Source organism: Equus przewalskii, chromosome 20, assembly GCF_037783145.1.
Source record: "Equus przewalskii isolate Varuska chromosome 20, EquPr2, whole genome shotgun sequence".
In the NCBI taxonomy this organism is placed as follows: Eukaryota; Metazoa; Chordata; class Mammalia; order Perissodactyla; family Equidae; genus Equus; species Equus przewalskii.
This window is the reverse complement of record NC_091850.1, coordinates 203070-224861: the sequence shown is the minus strand read 5'-3', so window position 1 is coordinate 224861 and position 21792 is coordinate 203070. Positions and strand designations below refer to the sequence as shown.

At 48.1% G+C, this 21792-nt stretch overlaps 1 pseudogene; it reads right to left on the bottom strand.

Moving 5' to 3' along the window:
• Positions 1–1381, bottom strand: part of LOC139077983 (olfactory receptor 2L8-like) — a 31631-nt pseudogene extending 30250 nt beyond the window's left edge.
• Positions 1382–21792: the final 20411 nt, after the last annotated feature.

Genomic DNA, 21792 nt, shown 5'->3' with positions numbered 1-21792 from the left:
CTTGAGGCCTCTTCAGGCACCGTCCCAGGGTCCGCTCGCTGCTGGCCTGTGTCTGACGGCCTCTGGCCGGTGTCTGCTCCGGGCTTCCACTGCCCCACAAGAATTAACTCAGACCTCAGCCCCCTTCTCCCAACAGCTGGCTGGAGGTGAGATACCTAGCCTCCCTCCCCTCCCTCAGGTGCTTTCTTTTCCTGTCTTGCCTCTGACCCCCAGAAGATAGATCAGTGGGCCCATCGCCCAACTTGGAAAGAAGTTGACCCACTCACCCTTATGAAGGAGTCATCTTGGCCTCTGCTTCATGGCCTAAACCTCCTGGAGGGTTGGCTCACCATATTCCGCAGCCTCATCCTCAGATGCTGCCGTGCTCCGCCGGCCCGGTACTGCCACATTCCTCTTTGGATTTTGTCACCACGCGTAAAGGCATCGCCTCCAAAGCCACTGACCTGAGTGTCTGGATCTTCCTACCATGGCCTCCTCTTCTTTCCAGCTTCTTTTTCCTTCTTTTTTTACCCTTTGGATCTTGCCGGGGTGTCCAGTCTGCTCTACACCCCAGTCCGACAGTTTCCTTCCAACCCCACTCCCTTGGACACATCCAGCTCTAGCGCTCAGCCTTTGCACATGGACTGAAGTCTCTTGCCCGTTGGGCTTTCCTTCACAGCCTCTTGGAAAACCTTTGCCCTGTCTGAGCTCAACCACCCAAGCTCCAGCCTTTTCCTAGATGATGCTAGAAGGTCACAAAAACAGGACACAGGGGTGACATGTAAACTACCCCCTCCCACCTCCAAGGCACCCTCCTTGCACCCAGACCTCCAGTCCACTCCACTCTGCTGTCTCCTTGTGGACAAACACTAGTCTTCACTTGTTGCCTCCATTTCCCCGTTTGCTCCTCACCTGCTCCAGCCTGGTCCCCCACCTCTTCATGCTCCCCCAGATCATCCTTACACCCAAGGTCCCAAAATCCCATATCCTCATCCACTTCATGGCAGCTCTCTGACCTTGCTGATCACCCTGTCTCTTGGAACCTCCTTTTCCTCTGGGTCCCAGATGCCACCCTCGCCTGGTCTCCCTGTGGCCCCTCTGTCTCCCGTCTTGGCTCCTCCACCCCACCTTTCTATGTAGGGACCCCCTGGATCCTAAGCCCTCGTCTGTCTCCTCTCTCCTGAGGTCCACCTCGTTACCCAGGGCTCCAGCTCCTGAGTGGGACCACCAGTTCCCTCTGTGAGTGAACTCACATTCACATCTCTCCTGAGCCAAAGGCTGCATGTCCAGCCTAATCTCTGTCTTCTCAGGAACCCCACACACCTCATTTCAGCAAATCAGAGTCAGAACTCACGCTCCTCCCTGATCCTGCCCCGTCCTCCGTGTCTCCCGTGCTTCCCATCGCCACTTCCCGCACTTTGGGGTCCCGTCACTTCTCCTTCCTTCACTTGCACATCTGGTCCTTCAGCATGTCCGGCTGTGCTGCCTGCAGGATCTCTCCCTGAGCCGCCCCTCTCTCTCTGCACGCTGCTGCCACCTCGGCTCCGTCCCTTGTCATCTTTCTCCTAGCTTCTCCCAGCCTCCTTCTGGCCTCCTTATCGCCACGCTTGTCCTCTGTTGCCCACTTCTCTTTTACCTGCTGCATTTCCTGAAAATTCAGTTGACACCACACCACCTGTCAGAATGGAGAACCATTCAATGACTGCCTGTTCCTTTCTCAACAAAAGGAGACGAGTCACCTCTGCGGGCCCTGCTGCCCCCGCCACCCACAGCCTGGGCACTCCGAGCCCCTGCTCTCCCCATGAGCCAAGCCCCCCGCCAGAGCCTTTGCTGCTGCTTCTCTGTCTGGAAGTGCTCTCCCTTGGCGGTCACCCGCTCATCTCCCTCAACCTCCCATTTCAGCTCACGTGTAACTGCCTTCTACAACCCTTTCTGGGCCCCTCAAAACTTAACCTCTGACTGGGCCCTGTTCATGCCTAACAGCGACTGTTCATGCTGCTTGATTATTTGTCTCTCCCACTAGACAGTAGCTCTGTGAGCAGACATGACATCTACAGTGCCCAGCCCAGGCAAGCCCTGACATACAGTAGCACGAAAGGCAACGTTGGCTGATGTTGTGGTTGAGGCCATGCCCCAGGCCTGGAAACCTGCCATCACCTCCATTGGTTATCCAGGCCAAAGGGATGAGCGTCCAGCTCCTTCCCACCCCTTCCCCCAGACCAGCTTACTGCAGACAGGATGACCCCTCAGGTTTATCGCGAGGCGTTCCTGAGTTCCCGGGGCTTGGTGTGTCCCCCACCATGCCCCGGGACAGCAGGGATGTTAGACAGTTACTGCAGCCCTCCCTCCCCCTCCAATGGCTCGGCTGTGGAGGCCAGTCTTAGGATCTCCTGCAGTCCCCCTTGCTGTGTGACCTTGGCAGAGGCCTCCCTCTCTTGTCAATTTCTTCACATGCCTTGAATCTTCACCCCAGGTCCTCGGAGAGCAGGGAGAGGGTGACAAGGTGGAATGAACTCAGGGTTTATTTCTGCGTCTAAGCACCTGGGGGTAATGGTGAGGCTTGGATGAAACATCCTGAGGGACTGAGGAAACACCACTGGGAGGTGACCCACCCTCTTCCAGATCCAAGGACAGAGCTGAGTTTGTTCATCTGGAAATGGAACAATTGGTGGGTAGGCTGATAGGTTCAGGAGAGAGAGAGAGATGGGACACACTGGGAGAGAGAGAGAGACAGGACGCATTGTGCAGGCAGACAGAGAGGATGCACTGTGAGAGACAGAGAGACAGACACAGGAGGCACTGTGAAGAGATAGACAAAGAGGACACACTGTGAGAGAGACAGACAGGACGCACTGTGAGAGAGAGAGACAGACAGGACACGGTGTCAGAGATAGATAGATATATGAGATGCACTGTGAGCACAGACAGCAGCGTGCATAGCGGCCAGCCCTCAGAAGGGGCTCACAGGTGGAGCTGCCCTCCTGTTTATGGCTGACAGTTCAGGCCCCTTCTCTGGCATCAGCCTGGGCTGGAGGGTCTTGGGACTGCAGACCCTTCACCATTCAAGTAACCAGAGGCCATGTGGAGTTGAGAATATGTGAGAATGGAGCCCCTGGGCTCAGTCCTGAGTCCACCCTCCTGCCCACAAACCTCCCCCTTGAGCACCTCCCCCTGTGGCCGCCCCGTGGCTGCAATCACTCCCAGGATGAGGGAAATCCAATCCTCTCTGGAGCCAGGTCGGCCTCTGTGTGCAGAGCGGAAACTCTCTCCCTGTGCCCTGGTTGCTCCCTTGGGACTTGGAGAGGCCTCAGGGACCCTCCTGCCCTGAGAGGAAAGGAGCAGCAGGAGCCTGGATTCCCCCATCCCTGCAGAATCTGGACACAGTGTCCACTGCAGAGGCTGCAGGGGGGACATGCCTGGCTGCTTCTGGGGAGTGATGGCCCCTCTCTGCTTCTGCAGTTTCCCCCAGAGGAGGACTTGAGAGTCGGAACCAGCTGGTGGCCAACTACCCCCAGGGATTTGTGACCTCATGGGCCCCTCAGTCTTCTCTGCCATCCAAACATCACCTGTTCTGTCACCATCACCACAGATCCCCCCAGACATGATGGTGGGTACCGTAACACCACTTCAGGCTGCAAGCCCTCCCTGCCAAGCTTCTGTGACCCCTACAGGTTCAAAGGCCCCTCTTGTTCTAGGGTGCCCTTGGCCATCTTTTTCTTTCTTTCTCTTTGATTGGCCACCCCCATTTTGGTGTTCAGACACTGCTTGGTATCTGTGGGGAAATTCAGACCTGGCTCTTCCCTGGAGGAACCCTCAATCTTGAACACACAGAGCTAGACAGAGTCGCCTCCAATCTTGTTGTCAGGATGGGCCTGAGGAAGAGACAGATGCTGGGATGCTCACAGAGGGGAAGACAGACTTCTGCCATTTGAGCAGTCTGGAGGGCTTCTTGGAATAAAGTTGTTGGAAGTGGGTCTCAATGATGATGAATTTTTTAAGAAAAGAAAGAGAATGTGTATTCTATGAGAGGCAAGAGCCCACTCTGTAAGGCCTGGAGGCAACAGCAGCCAGCACCTGCAGTGCAGGTGGGGTGATCTGAGTGAGAGGCAAAGAAAAGTGGAGAGGGGAGCAGAGTGAGCAGGATTTCAAGACCACCCAGGGAGAGGTGATGGGTTCTGAGGGCGAGCCATGGAAGGTAGCGAAGAGGAGAAACAGATGAGGAGCTGGAGAGATGGACAGAGAAACAGGGTCAGGGAAAGAGAGAGATACAGAGAACGAGGGAGGGAAAGAGAGAGAGAGAAGGATGCAGAGACAGATAAACAGTAAAAAGAAGCATGTATGTACAGAGATACAAACACATCTATCTATCAATTTATCCATCCATCCATCATCTAATCATCTCTCCATCTATCATCTAGTTATCTATCTACCCCTTCATCTATCTATCTATCTATCTATCTATCTACCCATCCATCCATCTATCATTCATCCGTCTATCATCAAGTCATCATCTATCCATTATCTGTTTATCTATCCAACAAATAAATCATTCGTCTATTCATCCATCATCTAATCATCTATCCATCCATCCATCATCTATCTTTCTTTCTATATATATCCAGCCATCTATCATTTATCCATCCACAATCTAGTCATCCATCCATCCATACATACATCTATCTTTACATCCATCCATCTGTCCACCATCTATCCATCTAATCTGTATCTATCTATCTGTCTGTCTATCTATCCATCCATCATCCATCCGTCCATAAATCCATACACATGGTCTGTCTATCTATCTATTTATCTGCCTAAAGAAACAGAAAGATGTAGTGAGGGGACAGGAGAGGCATATAGATATATAGACACACAGACAAAAAAAAAACAGAGACGGACAAGATACAGAAGCTGCCTTAGTGAGATGGAGAGAGGTGTAGATCAATAATCCAGGCAGAGAGAGGAGAGGCAGGTGCGTGGGTGTGGTGGGGTAGGGTGGGTGGAGGGCAGTTGTCGTTTCTGAGGCCAGGTCTGCTTCACCCCTATCCCCAGGCGAAGAGCGAGGAGGGCTTGCGGCTGGTGGAGGACCTGGTCATCATTTCTGGATGTCCACCTCTGGTGGATGGGACCCCTGACCACTATTGCGGCTCGTCCACCCAGGCTTCCCTGGCCCCTGCCCCCCTGCTCCAGGCCCCAGGTATCTCTTCCAGGAGCCTCCGACCCAGCCCTTCTCCCTCCCTTTGCTTCAGCCCTCTGACCCCTGGACAGACCAGGCTGAGCAAGGGGAATGGACAGCGTCAACAGAGACCCAGCTATGCCACTAACCTGCTGGGTGATTCTGGGCAGTGTCTCTGCTCTCTCTGGTTGCCAAAATCTCTTTCATTTTTGAAGTGGAGGAAACTCATACTGTTGACTGAAGTAAAAAAGAGACTGAATTGATTGAAAAGCTCAGGGAGTGTTACTTTTAGGACAGCCTGGATCTCAGGTTCAAACAATGCCATTGGGAATCTGTCTTCATCTTTGTAGTTCTGTGTTCCTCTGTGATGGCTTCACTCTCCTGCTGGGTAAGAGATGAGTCCCAAGAGCTCAGCCCCCGTGGCAGCCAGTCATTTCTCTCTCACAGACCCAGGGAAAGTTGCAGGATTCAGCTAAATTGGCCTGGCTTGGGAGACAGTACCAACTCCCATCCAATCACTGTGACTTGGTTGACAAGGCTTAGGGCCATATGTCCAGCTCTGGAGCAGAGGACGGGGTGGCATGGCCACCCTCTAACTACATGGAATGAAGTGGAGAGACTGTGGAGTGCTAGTTCCAGGACATGGACTGGATGCTGGGAGGGCAGATACCACAGATGACCATCCACCGAGCACTCCTTGCTAGGTGGGTATTTCCTGGGTGAGGAAGCTGAGGGTCAGGCACGCATAACTGCCTGCCCTCCAAAGGTCACATAGCATGCTGAAATGTTCCCTCAGTCTATGTGTTCTCAGCTGCCCTGTCTGCCTCTGATGGCAGAGGAGCCTAAGCTGAAAGGTGATTTGGGGCTGGGAAATGGCCAGACTATTGTGAGAGAAGATCACTCAGACCCAGGGTGGTCAGCTGTGTCTCATTGGCCCCTGGGGGCTGGTTAGAGGCTGGAGGGAGCAGTGGCAGCTCTTCATGGTGGTGGGTGGATCTCAGCATTCTATGGGCAGCATGCTCTGGTCTTTTGAAGGACAGAAGGGGAGCCCTCCAACAAGAGCAGTTAACAGCAAATATGGTGTGGAGGAAACAAACGCTGAGGAAGTCTGTGTCATACCTGGGCCATGTCTGCATCAATGGGACTGTAAATCCTGTCTAGGGCCCATCTGTGGCTCACACCTAGGTCATGTCAGATTGTTCAGTCCCATGTTAGAGCATGCTGTGTCATGTCAGGGTGTGTCATACATGTTGTTTCATGTCAGTACGTGTTAGACATGGTGGGGTCATGTCAGATGTCTCAGGAGATATCAGATGGTGCTGACCAGACACGGTGTCCCAGGTCCCTATGAAGGCGTTTTGTAGAGTGCTGGGCTGTGCTCAGGTGTTTAGAACATGTTGGATCATGTAGGAGCCATGTCGAGCCATGCTGCGATGTGTTGTGCCATGTTGGGGTGCCTCTAAGCACTAGGGGGTGCGTCTGTGGGAAGGCCCTGCCTTTGCTCTACTCTGTGCTGCTGCCGTCTGGTCCCCCTTCACCTCACCCCCTCCCAGCTTCCTCTGCCCTTGGCCCCACTCCTTCTATGCTGGGCGTGGGGAGGGGGAGGCAGACCCCTGCCCAGGCTCCACCCCACACTGCTAAAAGTCCCTCCCCTCCCCCTCTCCATGGCCCCTGATGAAGTGACAACCTCTCATGTCAGCTGCCATCGCACCTAAGGATATGTATTTCTACAGTCTCCTGAAGCCCTGCTGTGAGAACTATGGGCAAAGGAGTTGGGGATACCCTTGGGGGTGAGAGGAAGACACTATCCTTCACTACTCCTTGGCTGCTCCTACTAGGGGATGGGTCTGCTGAGTGCTGGTGACAAGTGGAGCCACCACCGCCGCCTGCTGACACCTGCCTTCCACTTCTAAATCTTAACTCCATATAAAGATTTTCTCCAAGAGTGCAGACATCATGCACCTCATAGTTCCTTGAACCCAGGGTCCCAGCTGGAGCCTTGGAAATGGGGAGAGGCCTCAGACACACATCTGCAGTCTGCTCTGCTGGATGGCTTTGGGGTCATTGCTTTTTCTCTTCAAGCCTCATTTCCTATCCTGGAAATGGACAATATCTTCTTAAAGGGTGGCTGAGATGATGTAATGGATTCAATGTCCTGGGCATAGTAATTGATAGGAAGGCTTTAGTTTCTAGCCTGCTCCACCAGTCTTGTATTTTGAGATAGTAACTATGTAGAATCTGATAAGACTTTTTCCCACTACACACCACGGGCTTGAAAGAACTAGTGTCTGTTATTGCTCACAAGATGATGGGTCCATCGAGTCGTCTCATCTCAGCTGGAATCCACTCATCTGTCTGTGGTCATGGATGGGTTTGGTGGGCAGCTCTGCTGATCCAGGCTCAGCTCTAATACGTGTTTGGGGCTTGACTGGCTGTCGTTTGTCGAGGGTGGCTGTGGTAGGACAAATGGATTCCTGGATTGTCTCTCATCTTCCAGACAAGAGGAGTGAGTTAGCTGAGTTGCATGGTGATGGATCTAAGAGAGTGAGCAGAAAAATGCGGGACCTCTTGAAGCCTTGTTTCAGAACTAGCACACCATGATTTCCACCTTTTTCTTATTGGCCGAACACTTATTCTAGGTGGAGAAGAGGTTCTATCTCCTAATGTAAATATGCAAAATAGTAGCAGAGAGAGAAGAAATGTAAAGCAATAGCCAGAGCAGAATGATGTAATATGTTATGATGCTACAGCTAAGACTATTAGTGTTGTCACATACCAGAAATGGTATTCAATGCCATGGCGTATGTTGTTGTAATTTAATTTTCACAAGCGTATGAGGTAGAGATGATTATTATTGCCATATTATAGACGATGAAACTGAAGGTCAGAGAGGTTAGGAAGCTTGCCAGAGTTCACATAGCTAGTAATGAAAATAGCTACTAGTGATGGACCTGGACTTGAACTCTATTTGTCCAACACCAGAGAAGGTTATAATTAACATATTACTGAAGATTTCTAATGGGAGCCCTGAGGAGGAGGTTATTAACTGACCCAATGAACTGAACTTTCTCTGCTTGCACACAGAGCTGGACCTTGAACCCAGGCCACCTGACCCCCAGCTGTGGGGTCTTCATGTCCTCATGGTAGAATCCACCTCCCACCTGCCTGCTTCTCCAGGGGAGGGGTGCGGGGCGTCAGAGAATGGGGGTTTGGGAGCCTGTCCTGGTGTTGGGTTGGGGCGTGGCTCAGGGGTAGGGCCCCATCCCATCCCCGGCTCTGCCCCTTCTCTGTCCAGGCCAAGTGGAAGCGGCCTGGCCTCGGGAGGGCAGTGCCCATCTGAGATGTTGAGCACATCAGCCTCATGACCCTCGACAGCTTGCAGAAATGTGTCTTCAGTTTCACAGCAGCAACTGCCAGGAGCTAAAGTCCTGGCCCAGGGCCTTGGAACATGGGCCATAGATGCAAGGGAACAGACAGAGGGAGGACTGACCAGGGCAATCAGAAGGGCCTTCCTGGAGGAGGAGAAAGGTCCAGCTCGGACACCTAAGCAGGGAAGGGGAAAGAGAGAGAGCAATCCTTTTGGGTAGGTAGAAATGTTTGATACAGGCCAGGAGGCTAGGACGAGCAGAGTGTGTACAACAATGTAGAGCAGACGTGGGAAATAGGATTGGAGGTGTAGGCAGGGGTAGATCTTAGGACATTCAAAAGCCAGGCAAAGGAGATGAACTTGATCCTAAAGGTTTCCAAGGAGCCATGGAAGGTGTTTGAGCAGACTGCTAGGATCATGGTCAAAGCTGAGCTTGCAACATCTGACGATAGAAGACTTGTGTAGACAGGATGAAGGAGAATGATGGAGAGGAGTAGGCCTGAACTTGGTGGAGAAAATGCAGCAGATTTGGAGAAACTGAGGAAGAATGGGCAGGATCAGATATTGTGTAGGGGAGAAGAGGAGAGGCAGTTGCCAGACCCCAGCTTTGCCCTGGTGTCTAGGACATGAGACAGCTCACAGATGGAGGCAGAGAGAAGCATGATGAGGGCCTTCATGGATGGCATGTGGTCCTGGGTTTCTGGCTGGAGGTGCTCCTGAGGGTTTCCATGAGTCCAAGCTGCTCTGATAATGCTTCCTGGCCTGGGCCTCATCCTAGTGAGATTGCTGCCATCTTGGAGCTCAGTGCTCTTGTACGGCACCACCAGATCTTCATGCACATGGACTTCCTGATACCTCACTCCCGACGGGCGGCGCTTCCGTAGGGCCTGTGACCTGGTGCACGACTTCACAGATGCTGTCATCCAGGAGCGGCGCCGCACTCTTTTTAGCCAGGATTCGCATGACCTCCACAAGGTGAAGGTCAGACCAAGACTTTGGACTTCATCGATGTGCTCCTGCTGGCCAAGGTGGGCTTTGGATCTGAATTCAAGAGGTAGGATGGACCTTGATTTCAAATGTCAGAGGAGACTGGAGATTTGATGCAGAGGGGTGCTAGTGAAGGTGTATGAGGAAGGAAGGGACAGTGAACAGAGGTTGAGGCATGACTCCGTAGAAGGCTGCCTGGAAGGAGTAGAGGAGGCAGGAGACCAGGGAGGAGGCTTGTGGGGTGGGCTCTGGAGATGATAAGAGGATTCCATCTTGGATGATGGAGCTTCCAGTATGTTCAGGTTAGACTCAGGCACACTCAGAGCTGGTGTGATTCAGGGTCTTCTTGTCCTTTCTCCAGGATGAAGATGGAAGGAACTGTGAGATGAGGACATCCAACCAAGCTGACACCTTTATGTTTGGGGGGTGAGAGACAGAAAGGGCAGGGGCTTGATTCAGCAGGGACTTGGCTGGTGGTCCCTGGTACAACCTCTTCCCCCCAGCCCCCCATCCTCCCCATTCTCACTGAGGGCCTTAATGTAAGGACGCTGTCCACCTTCTGGTGCTGAAGCCTCCAGAAACCCAAACTTGTCTGGCTGCCTCTCAGGACACTACACCACAGCCAGCTGGCCTTCCTGGGTCCTGCATACCTTCTCAGGCACCCAGAGCACCAGGAGCGCTGCCGGAGGAGGGTGTGATAGTTCTCAGGGTTCCTGAGCCTAAAGAGATTAATGAGTGCAGGTGCATGGTCTGTCCCTGAACCCCGCTGCTACTTCCACTTAGTGGGAATAGAAGCAGAACCCACAAAGGTTTCTTACCCAGCCTGGAGAGCAGGAGAAAGTTTGCAGACTTTTGAGACAGAAAAAATCTCAGTGTCCACACTTATTGCCCCATGAACTTGCTATGTGACTAATAAAATCAGTTCTCTTTCTTCATGTCAGTTCCCTCCTCTGTAAATTGGCAGGGAGGGGTGGGGGAGTCTCTCCCCCACAGAGTCAGCAATGTGTGTAAGACAGATGCCACTCAGAATGGATTCAGTAAATGCACCTCTCCCTTCCTGCTGATGTCTGGATGATTTTTTCCCAAAGAGCCAAGCTGCCCTTAATTTTTATTCTCTTCCCCATCTGCCTAGTAGTCTATTCCAGGGGTTTGCAAGAGGTCTTTGGGAGTAAAACTATCCATCTCCTCATTCAGTAAACATATCCTTTCCCAACTGCCCTTTCCCAACCAGTGTCCAGTTCTGTTCTAGTCCTCCCTGGGCAGGGCTGGGCAGAGGAGGAGTGAGGCTGGGTAGTGGAGGAATGAATAGAAAATCCACCACTAGATGTGGAGTGGGACAGTGCTCCAGGCCTGAAGGGGATGCCTCTGCAAAGACCAGGGACAGAAGCGTGCAGGAGTGAGCCTGGCAGTTTGAGGCAACAGTGGTTGTATCCTTGAACCAATTTTACAGTATGAGGAACAAGAAGGGTCTCTGAAGGCTGGAGCTGGAAACAGAAACCCCTCTTGCAATGCTTTGGAAACCATGTTACGAGTTTCCAGCTGTCAGTTCAAGTCCTTTGAAAAGCCAATACCAGATAAAAATAAGTTGGCAGAGATGCTGCCTTTAGGGAACTTGACATTGGGGAAGGAAGTGGAAGGCAATAGTGGCCACTGGGCTCAGTCTTCGGCTGCTGCCCAGGTAGCTGTGGTGTTGGCGGCAATGCTGCAGCAGGGCCTGGAGAACCTCATAGCTGGAGCTAAAAGCTAAAAGCACTCCTTGTAGCTGTACACACATTCTTTGGAAGGGAGGTCCATGACTAATGCAAGAGGGCAATGGGAGCCATGGGAGATCTTTGAGTATAGGAGGGACTGGGTCCCATATGGGATTTAGAAACATCTTTCTGCAGCTACAGGGGCAAACTGGGGTGGAGGTCGGGGAGAGCCTGGGGTCAGCGGGCCAGGGGAAGATTCTATCCAGGGGCTGAAGGACATGGAGGGTGTTGGACTGGACAAACACTTTGGAGGTAGTGCCCTCAACTTCAAGGCTTTGCTTAGCACAGCAGTCCTGTGAGTTGGAGTAAATGTTTTTGTGCTTCTCCAACTTCAAAAAATTATGCATTTGATAAAAATGTACATAGAAACAAAATGGTTTAGATAGTGACATAAGCCTCCTTCCTTTATTTATTAAGATATAATTGACATATAACATTGTATAAGTTTAAGGTGTGCAACATGATGATTTGGTACACGGATATATTGAAACTGAGTACAGTAGGGGTAGGTCAATGCACCTAATCTCCCTCTTTCTCTTTTTTTTTAGATTTTAAAATTTTTTTCTTCCCAAGCCCCCCGGTACATAGTTGTGTATTTTGTGGGTCCTTCTAGTTGTGGCATGCTGCTGTCAGCGTGGTTTGATCAGCAGTGCCATGTCCCCGCCAGGATTCGAACCAATGAAACACTGGGCCGCCTGCAGCGGAGCGTGCGCATGGGAATGGACCCACCAGCCACGGGGCCAGCCCCCTACACCTCTCTCTTATGCCAGCACCCCAATCCCATGGTCGCCTTTGTCATGTTTTCTTTCTCTGTACTCTTTTAACTGATAACCACGTTTATCTGTTCCACAGCTTTCTTACTCACTCATTCATCTGTCTTGTCGCTCTACAAATGAGAGTATACACAGAGCATTCAGGCATGCTCATCGAAAATATAACTTCAAGATCCTTTTATTTAAATAAAATATAAGTTTCAGAAAATTAATTTTGAGTTGCAAGATCAATATTGAGAAGAAGGGGCCGGCCCCGTGGGTGAATGGTTTTCGCACGCTCCACTTCAGCGGCCCAGGGTTTCCCTGGTTTGGATCCTGGGCACGGACATGGCACCACTCACAGGCCACGCTGAGGAGGCGTCCCATGCCACGACTAGGATCATGAAATATACAACTATGTACTGGGGGGATTTGGGAGAAAAAAGCAGGGAAAAGTAAAAGATCTGGCAACAGTTAGCTCAGGTGCCAATCTTAAGAAAAAAAAAATAATAGGAAGAAGTTCATTTTGTGCACAAATGAAACATCATGGAGAAAAATCATCGATTGTTGCCCCTCCCAAGCCTAGTTCCTTCTCTGTCTCCTAGGGGTCTCTAGAGACATCAGTCTGTCATATGCTGGTTTCATACTTTTCTTTCTCTTGGAATGTCTATGTATGTATATACTGTTGCAGTTTAAGAGAGTTATCCCAGTGCCCATACTTGCCTACTTGTTCTTTCTCACTGAACAGCGGGTCTTAGGGCTCCTTTTTTGAGTGCTCACAGCATTGCAGTTTACTCAGCTCATCCCTCTATGATGGAGGATGTATATGAAAACATTTGGATTATAACATTTGCAAATTGCCTTTCGGCATCTCTGTACTGATTTACCCTGTAGTGTGATAGTACCAGTGATCCCTATTCCCTTTTTGATAGCTGTATCCACCATATGGATGTACCATAATTTATTTAGACATTTCCTTATCAATGGACATTAGTATAGTTTTGTAGTATACTATAGTCTTTTGTGAGGAACATGATGTAGTGAACATCCATGAATGCTGACCTTTGCTTACATATGTGGGTGTCTCTCCAGTAACAGAAAACTCAGTAGTAGTATTGCCACTCAAATACCATTTGAGTTTTGCACATGCTTAATAGCTCCACACAGCAAATCCACTCCTCCAAACAGATTTTGAGAGTGCCAATTATCTTGCATCCTCACCAACAGTGCCCATTATAAAACTTTAATTACTACAGTGTGCATTATGAAACTTTAAAACTGTAGCCAATCTGATAGGTGAAATATATACTTTGTTAATTTTAATGAGCATCACTTTAAGTATGGGTAAAGTTGAGCACTGTTTTCACATGTTGATCAGCAATGCATTTCTTTTTTGTGAAGTTTCAGTTTGCATAATTTGTCCTTTTTACATTGAGCTTTTTTCTAGTTTTTTTCATATTGGTTTATAAGTGTTCTTTAAATAAAAAGAAAATTACTTCTTTGTTGGTTATGCAAAAAATTATCCCCGAGAGTGTCTTTTGACTTTATTTTTGGTTTTGGTTCAGTTTGAGTCACATTTATTAACTTTTTTCTTTTCTTTTCTTTTTTTTTTTTTTGGTGAGGAAGATTGGCCCTGAACTAAGATCTGTTGCCCATCTTTCTCTTTTTGCTCGAGGAAGATTTGCCCTGAGCTAACATCTGTGCCAGTCTTCCTCTACTTTATATGTGGGACACTGCCACACTGTGGCTTGATGAGCGGTGTGTAGGTCTTGCCTGGAATCCGAACCCTGATTCAAATCTGGGCCACCAAGCAGAGTGTGCATACTTAACTACTATGCTACTGGTGCTGGCCCTAACTTTTTTCTTTTATAGCTTCTTGGTTTCTAATAAAAAATCATGCTTGGAAAACACTTTTACACTCTCTTAATACTAAACTGTAAAACTCTTGTTTATTTTCTTCTAATGGGTTTATTTATTTAAAAAAATATTTATTAAAAATTTGATTTGTTTATATAATACTTTTGTTTTTATCTTTTATATTTAATGCTTGTTTCATATGAAATCCATTGAGTATAATGATCAGGAGGCAATCTTTTTTCTCCAAATGGCTAATTGTCTCAAAATAATTTAATGAATATTTTGTATTTGTCTTAAAGTTCAAAACAGAAGCAGCTTCATGAGGAACCTATTAATTATATTTGGGTTTATTTCTGTACTCTACTCTTGTTCCTTATTTATTTATATTCATACATAAGCACCAAGAAATGTTTATTATCATACTTTAAAAACATTCAGATCTATAAGAGTAGTTCCTACGGAGTATGAAGCAACCTCATAAAGTTTGCCCCATCTTATTATTTTTGTTCTTCAGTTTTCTCTTGCATTCTTATTTTTCCATTGAACTCTATAATGCTATTGGGTTGTAGTTCAAATCTTGAGATTATTTTTTAATTAATTAGCTTTTTGGACCTCAGGTGCGAAGGATGGAGTTGACCATGTCCCCCAATTTATGACTAATTGTCATCATTTTTTCATGATATTTTATTCATTCCCATTTATGCCTGAACTCTCCACTTTCAGTTCTCCACCAATATGATTCAGTAGAAAATGTATCCTTTTCATTTGCATAATTTCTTGTTTTGGGTGGATGTATTTTAAAATTCACAAATACTACAGATCTCATGCTGGTTCTCACCTTTTCCAGAAGCATAGCACTACGATTTCATTAGAGTTTCCATTATTCATGGTCTATGTACAGTTTCACATGATTGCTTGGAGCCATCATATAGTACTTCCCTCTCCAATCCCTTACAGCTGAATACTCAGGCTGCTTCCATCTCATCACTGCAGTGAACACTTTGTAAATGTCCATCCACCTGTCTGAGAATCTCTGGAATCTACTGCAGCTGAATCTGCCTGTTCAGCAGACCACACGCTGCCTTTCCCTGACGATACTGAAGCCCTCGAGCATGCAACAGCCCTGGTCCACACCTCCACTATCAGTGCTTGAAGTCCCTCTACCACCTCCCTCATTGCCCACCTTGTTAGCTCTTGCCTTGAATAGGTGTGAAGACAACATCTCATTGCTATACAATTTCCATTTCTCTGAGAACCAATGACTCAGCATCTCTTCAACGTTTTAAATCTCTTGTGTTCTAGTTTGTGAAATCCCAGATCATGTCCTCTGCCTACTTTTCTCTTGAGTCACATCTGTCATCTCTCTTGTTGATTTGCAGGAATTCCTTGTATATTCAAAGATATTGTTCTGAAATTTCTTATAATATTGATTGCAGATTTACAGTGAACTCCCTCATTTGATTTTTTTTTGGTCCGTGGTGTCTTTTATTAAACAGAAATCCTTAATTTCAATGCATATTTATTCATTTTTTTGTCTTCCAGTTTGAGCTTTTGGGGTTTTATTTAGAAATTCCTTCCTACTCCTACGTCACAAAGATGTCGCCTAGGTCATCTTCTTTTAACCTAATTGTCTTACCTTTCACATGTGAATAGGATAGTATCCCTGTACTAAGTAGATGAGGATTGAGTCTTTTTCTGTTTCCCATCACCAAGTTGTCGAATCTTTGACCAGCCATCCATCCGTCCAGTGGTTTGTATGCTCCTACCACATGTGAAAGTTTCCATCAACCACGTGCAGTATCTGAGCTCTGATTTGTTTTGATGAGTTTGTTTTCCTGTTCTTGCAAATACTACACCGTTTTTTTTTTTTTAAATTACTTCACTTTGGTAGATCTTTATAATATCTGGTAGGTTGAGTTTCCTTTCTTTTGACCTTTTATTTTTAAATGTACATAGCTCTTGAGCTTGAGTCCTTTCAAACTGAATAAGATTACCAAGTTCCAAAAAAAAAAAAAAAGAAAAAAAGCCAGCTAGGATTTTATTGGGCACATCCATTTGATGTATTGATTGTTTACAAATAATTGATACCTTTATAATATTAGGTCATCCCAACTTAGAGTGTGGAGGGGATCCTATTCATTCAAATAACTTCAAGCCCATTATAGAGATTACTTTTTTTTTGCTTTTTAATTATATAATTCAAAAAACTTTTTTAAATGCAGAATACATGAACACTTTTGAGGATAACCATGAGTATTGTGTTTTCCTAAAATGTTTCTCTTTTTTTCTAAAGTTTTCTTCTACTAAGTTTCCTGTATTAATTTTCTCATGCTTCAATCCTTGGTCCATGTGGAAAGTCATCCTGTTAATAGGAGTGAGGGTCAGAGGAAGGTGGGAGAGAGGGTCTAACGGGGCAGGAGGAGGGCTGAGGGGTCTCTGTCTTGGCTCTCTGGATAATTGTTCGGGGGTTCCTCAGGCAATGAGCCTGGCCCAGTTGCCCTTCCTGACCATGTGCATCTAGGAGAGTCTGCGGTTGCATCCCCCAGTCGCGGCCATTTCCCGCCTTGCCACCCAGGACGTTGTGCTCCCGGATTGTCCGGGCCACTCCCAAAGGTGCCCTCAACGTCAAGGGGAGGAGGGTATTGGTCCCATGAGGGGAGACCAGGTCCCGACGACCCTCTCTTCCCCCATAGGGAACATGTGTGTCATCAGCATCTTCGGGATACATCACAACCCGCTCAGTTTGGCAGGACCCTGAGGTGCTGCCGCTTCTCCATGCCCAGGGACCTGGTGAGGGGGCGGGGTCCTGACCGGGAAACCACAGGCTTCGCCTTCTCTGCATGCACACCTGTCTTTTGGCCTGCCGGGTGTTGGAGAACCCACCCCAGCAGCCCCTGCTGTGGCCCAGGCTCACTGACCCATTTCCTTCACCCGTAAACCCCCAGAAGAGATCACCCCGCTGGCTTTTATTCCCTTCTCTGCGGGGGCCCAGGTGAAGGGCAGGGGGTGTCTGAGGCGAGGATGGGATGAGGCGGGCAGGGGGCATTCAAAGGATGTGCAAGCCCTCTGGGGCTCAGGCCTCCACCCTCCCTGCGGTGTGGGGATGGGGGGTCCCAGGACAGGTTCCCACGCGACGGTGAGGATGGGGGTCCCGGGACAGGTTCCGGCGCGATGGTCAGATGGGGGTCCCGGGAGGTCGCGCGATGGTGCGGGGATGAGGGTCCCGGGCGGCGCCGAGCCCCCACTCCCGCCGGAGGAACTGCATCGGGCAGACGTCTGCCATGAGACCGGAGATGAAGGTGGTCCTGGCCGGCCACGCTGCTGTGCGCTTCCGCGTCCTGCCGGCCGGGGAGGAGCCGCGCCGGAGAAGCCGGAGCTGATCCTGCGCGCCGAGGCGCAGCGCGCTGCTGCGGGTGAAGCCCAGCGCGGGCCCCCAGTGGCCGCCGCGCCTCTCCTTTACCTGGAAAGGACCCCGACCCCACACCTCACTGTGCAGATTCCCAGGAAGTACTGGTGCTGTCACCTCTGCCCCAGCCTATCGGGAGCCAGCAGGGGGCGGTGTTGGCTGCGGGGGATGGGAGGGGACGGGCGCGTGGGTGGAGGCGGGCGGGGGGGTCTGAGGCCGATGCCCTGCCTGCCTCTCCCTGACCACAGGGACCCACGCCGCTCAAGGGTTCTTCTAGAAACCAACGAGGGACTTCATCCTGTGGGCAGTAGGGAGCTGTGGGAGGTGTCTGAGCAGGAGGGGGCCAGGGTGGAGGACGGACGTAAGGGGCACTTTTGAGGCTCTGAGTTACGGAGGTAGAGCTGTGCTCTGAGCACTCTGACCCCGGCTCCATCTCCAACATACCCAACCTTCTCCCTTGACCTCAGAACCCTTCGCTGTGTATCTGTGGTTACTGTGTTACTGTCTTGACTTGAACATGACAAGCCGGATGCTTGACAGCGTGTTGTGTTGTCTGTCCCTGTTGCAGTGTCTGCTGTTTTTGCTGGTTTTCACTCTGAGGGTCAGTGTTCTTGTGTGCCTGGTTACCACTGCCGGGGTAGTGGCTGCCATATTTGAGATATTGTTGAATTTGAAGGAGGCAGCTTTCTGTAAGAGGAATCCTAGGAGCCGTGCTGGGTGAGGATGAAGTTAAATGAAATTCAAGGCTCATGGTGCCCAAGGCCACCAGGAAGATTAAAGTCAAGCCGCAGTGACACTGCAGGCTCCTCCTCTTCCATTTGCTGTCATGCTGAGGGTGGAGCTTTGTGAGGTCTCCACCAACATGAGGACTCTCCCCGCCTGTCCCTGGGCTCTGCCTTTTCTCTCCCCACCACGAGGACATCCAAACAGGGATTCACATTTTCTTGGCTGGGACAAATGCCTCCAGGGAGGTATCCAGCTTTGAGAGTTGTTTTTAGAAACCTGAAAGTTTAATCCAAGAGCCTGGGTTTTCCATTCATGGGAAAACAGAAGTCTCAATTGGGATTTTAGTGGTCCCGTCCAGTTATGACTCCACTCTTGCATGTAGTAGGAATGGTGGTTGCCTTTAAGCGTATAGATTTCCAGGCTATAAGAGCCCGCAGCAGGTTAAGGGGAGGCCTGCACATCACCCAGACTCTGGACTCTGGGCTGAACGGAGGCAGCAGGTGGACTTTGGGTTTGACTCCCTTGGGGATGTTGCTAGTGTGTTCCTTGTATAGGAACACAGGGTACACACGGATGTTTTGGTAGTCAACAGGACGGCCTGTTCGGGGACTGCTAATTGTGTATCAGGATACGCATTTTGCTCTCTTAGAATCCTTAGTTTTTTAGGTATGTGCATGGCTGGCTGTATACTCATACCTGAAGGCTTTTCTTGAAGGTAGACGGGTTAAAGAACTGTACCTGTTTGATATGGAGAAGTCAAAGACTACATGGTAATTCCGGAACCTTCTTGAAGAGACAGCTGAGATGCTCTCCCTGTCCAGTCTTCCCCTCTCCTCCTTCCTGTTGCGTGGACCATTGAGGTGGTGACTGGAGCTCCATCTTGGGTCACAAGGACAAGACTACTCTTTGAAGCAGGTGGAAGCAGAACACCCTCCGATGTCATCAGGGTCAAATGACCCTGGATCAACCACACCCTGGAGTTGTACTACCAACGTCACAATCTCAGTCTGCTCTTTAGCAGCTGTGTGGCTTGTGGAGAATTGTTTCTCTCTCTGAGCCTCAGTTCTTTTCCTGTGAAGTGTAGGCACTTTACCACACTGCTGTGGAGACTGAATAAGCAGGCATACACAGCATGACTGGGTTAATATCTGGTGGGCATCAGCACTCAGTGAGGGTTACTTTCCTCCCTTTCGACCCTCTTTTTGAATCCCATCTAAAATTTAAAATGTTTTAAAAAACGTGAAGTCTACATTTAAGTTTTGAGGAATGTGGCACCCAGATGTTGAAGAGACGTATGATTGGAAGATTCAGTGAGTCCAAAATATCCATAGTTATGTCTGAGAAATTACAAGTGCGTTCGATGTGAAAGTGGCCTGAAGCTAGGAAGTGAAAATGGTTTTTTCGCTGAGAAGCATGACCCGGACTTCATTTACTTGGACATTCCAGGAAGCGGGGTTCACGCTGGTTGCAGAGGAGAAGGAATGTGGAGGGGATGGAAATGAGGCTGTTTCCTTCAGCACCTGGCACAGCGGCCTTCTCCTCAGACCTTGGCCTCCTGTCATGCTGTAGCGGGTCCTGGGGTACAGGTAGAAATCAGAGCCTGTCAGGAGCCCACCATAGTTGATACCACTTCACAACCACTATGGCAAGAAAATAAAAAGGAAAAATAAGAAGTGTGGATGAAGGATGTGGTAGTGATTGGTACTCCCTCTCAGACACTGCTGGTGTGAATGTAAAATGGTGCAGCCATGAGGGAAAACCGTTTGTTGGTTCTCTATAAATTATGGAATTACCATATGACCACTGCCCTGTACATTCCCCAAAGAATTGAAACAGGTGTTCAAACCAAAATTGCACACTGACAAGTTCACAGTGACACTATTCACAACTGCCAAAAGTTTGATTTTTGGGTATAATTCAAATATTCATTACAGATGAATGGGTAAGCAAATGTGTCATTCCACGGAGGTATACTGTTTTTGGTTATAAGAGGAGTCTATATTACATTTACTGCATCACATTTGAAAGGCATGTGACCCAAGTGAAAGGGAGCCATACACAAGGTTATATTTTACATTTCATTGACTGTGAAATGTCCAGAATAGGCAAATCCATGGAGCAAGCAGATTAAGTTTTAGGGGCTTGGGGTGGGGATGCGGGATGGTTGCCAGAGGGACTGAGGCTGGAATTGGTGATGACAGGTCCCTCAGTTGAATAGAGAGGTGGTTGCACAACATTGTGATGTCTGAATGATGGACTTGCTTCACAGGGTGAAAAAATGTGGATTCTACTATGTGAATTTTACCTCAAACCATGTGATTTTATATCTATTTTGTTAATCTGGTTGATTAGTATATATTGTGTAAATTCTTTCATGTATTATGATCTTTGAACATATATCATCTTGGGGGATTTAGACTCTTGGATCTGTGAAGTGTTCAAGCTACTTTTATTTGATGGAATTTATGTTAGAAAATAACTTAAAAAATTGTTTGCGAAGTAATTAAGTATTACTTGAGAGTTGATACCCTTGTGAATTTCAGCGTGCAGGCAGGTATTCTAGTGAGTTAGAGACTGGTAGATATCACCTCACCCTCTTTGCTTCCCACCACCTCCCTTCCCTGGGTACCAAAATTCTACTAATTTGTCTAGACTAACTTTCACTTATGAGTGAAGTTATAAGAGAGTTCCTTTTCTCCGTGTTTGCTTGATTCACTTAACATAATACCTTCAGGTCCATCCATGTTGTTGTAAATGGGACGATTTTGTCTTTTTTATGGCTGAAGTACATTCTATTGTGTATATATATATATATATATATATATATACACACCATCTTGATCCAATCATCAGTTGCTGGGCACTTAGTTTGGTTCCACGTCTTGGCTATTGTAAATAACGATGTGATGAACATAGGGGTGCATGGGACCTTTGGAATTGCTGATTTCAAGTTACTTTGTTTATTTGAGTCTTCTCTCTTTTTTCTCCCCTTAGGTGTGAGTTGGCTGAGGGTTGTTCAATTTTGTTTATCTTCTCAAAGAACCAGACTCTTAGTTTGTCTTCCTTCACGTCTTTTACTGTTTTGTTGGCCTCTAGTTCATTTATTTCTGTCTTCAATTTCATTATTTCTCTCCTCCACTCAGTTCACATTGTTTTTTCTTCTTTTTCTAGTCCTTTTAGGTAGAGCTAGGATTACTTATTTGATATTTCTTGTTTGTGTGAGGTGCTGGGTATTGTGATGATTTTACCTCTTATGACCACTTTTGCTATTCCTATGAGAGTTGGTATGTTGTTTGCATTTTCATTTGTCTCCAGCTATTTTTTATTTCTCCTTTGATTTCTTCACTTATCAATGGTTGTTTGTAGTATGCTGTTCAGTTTCACATCTGTGACTTTCCCAGCTTTTTTCTTGTAGTTTATTTCTAGTTTCATAGCATTGTTGCCAGAAGAGATGCTTCATATACCAGCTTGGCATTCTTCTTAAATTTATTGAGACTTGCTTTGTTTCCCAACATATGGTCTATCTGTGAGAATGTTCCATGTGCATATGAGAAGCAATGTATATTCTGCTGGTTTTGGATAGAATGTTAATACCGTATATAACAATATGTGTCAGGCTCCCTATCTTACTATTCTGTGAATGACTGTCAATTTCCTCCTTTATGTCTGTTAATAGCTGCTTTATATACTTTGGTGCTCCTGTGTTAGGTGCATATACATTAATAAGTGCTATGTCTCTTTGGTTCGATGTCCCTTTTATCATTAATACTGCACCTCTTTTATTTCTCTTT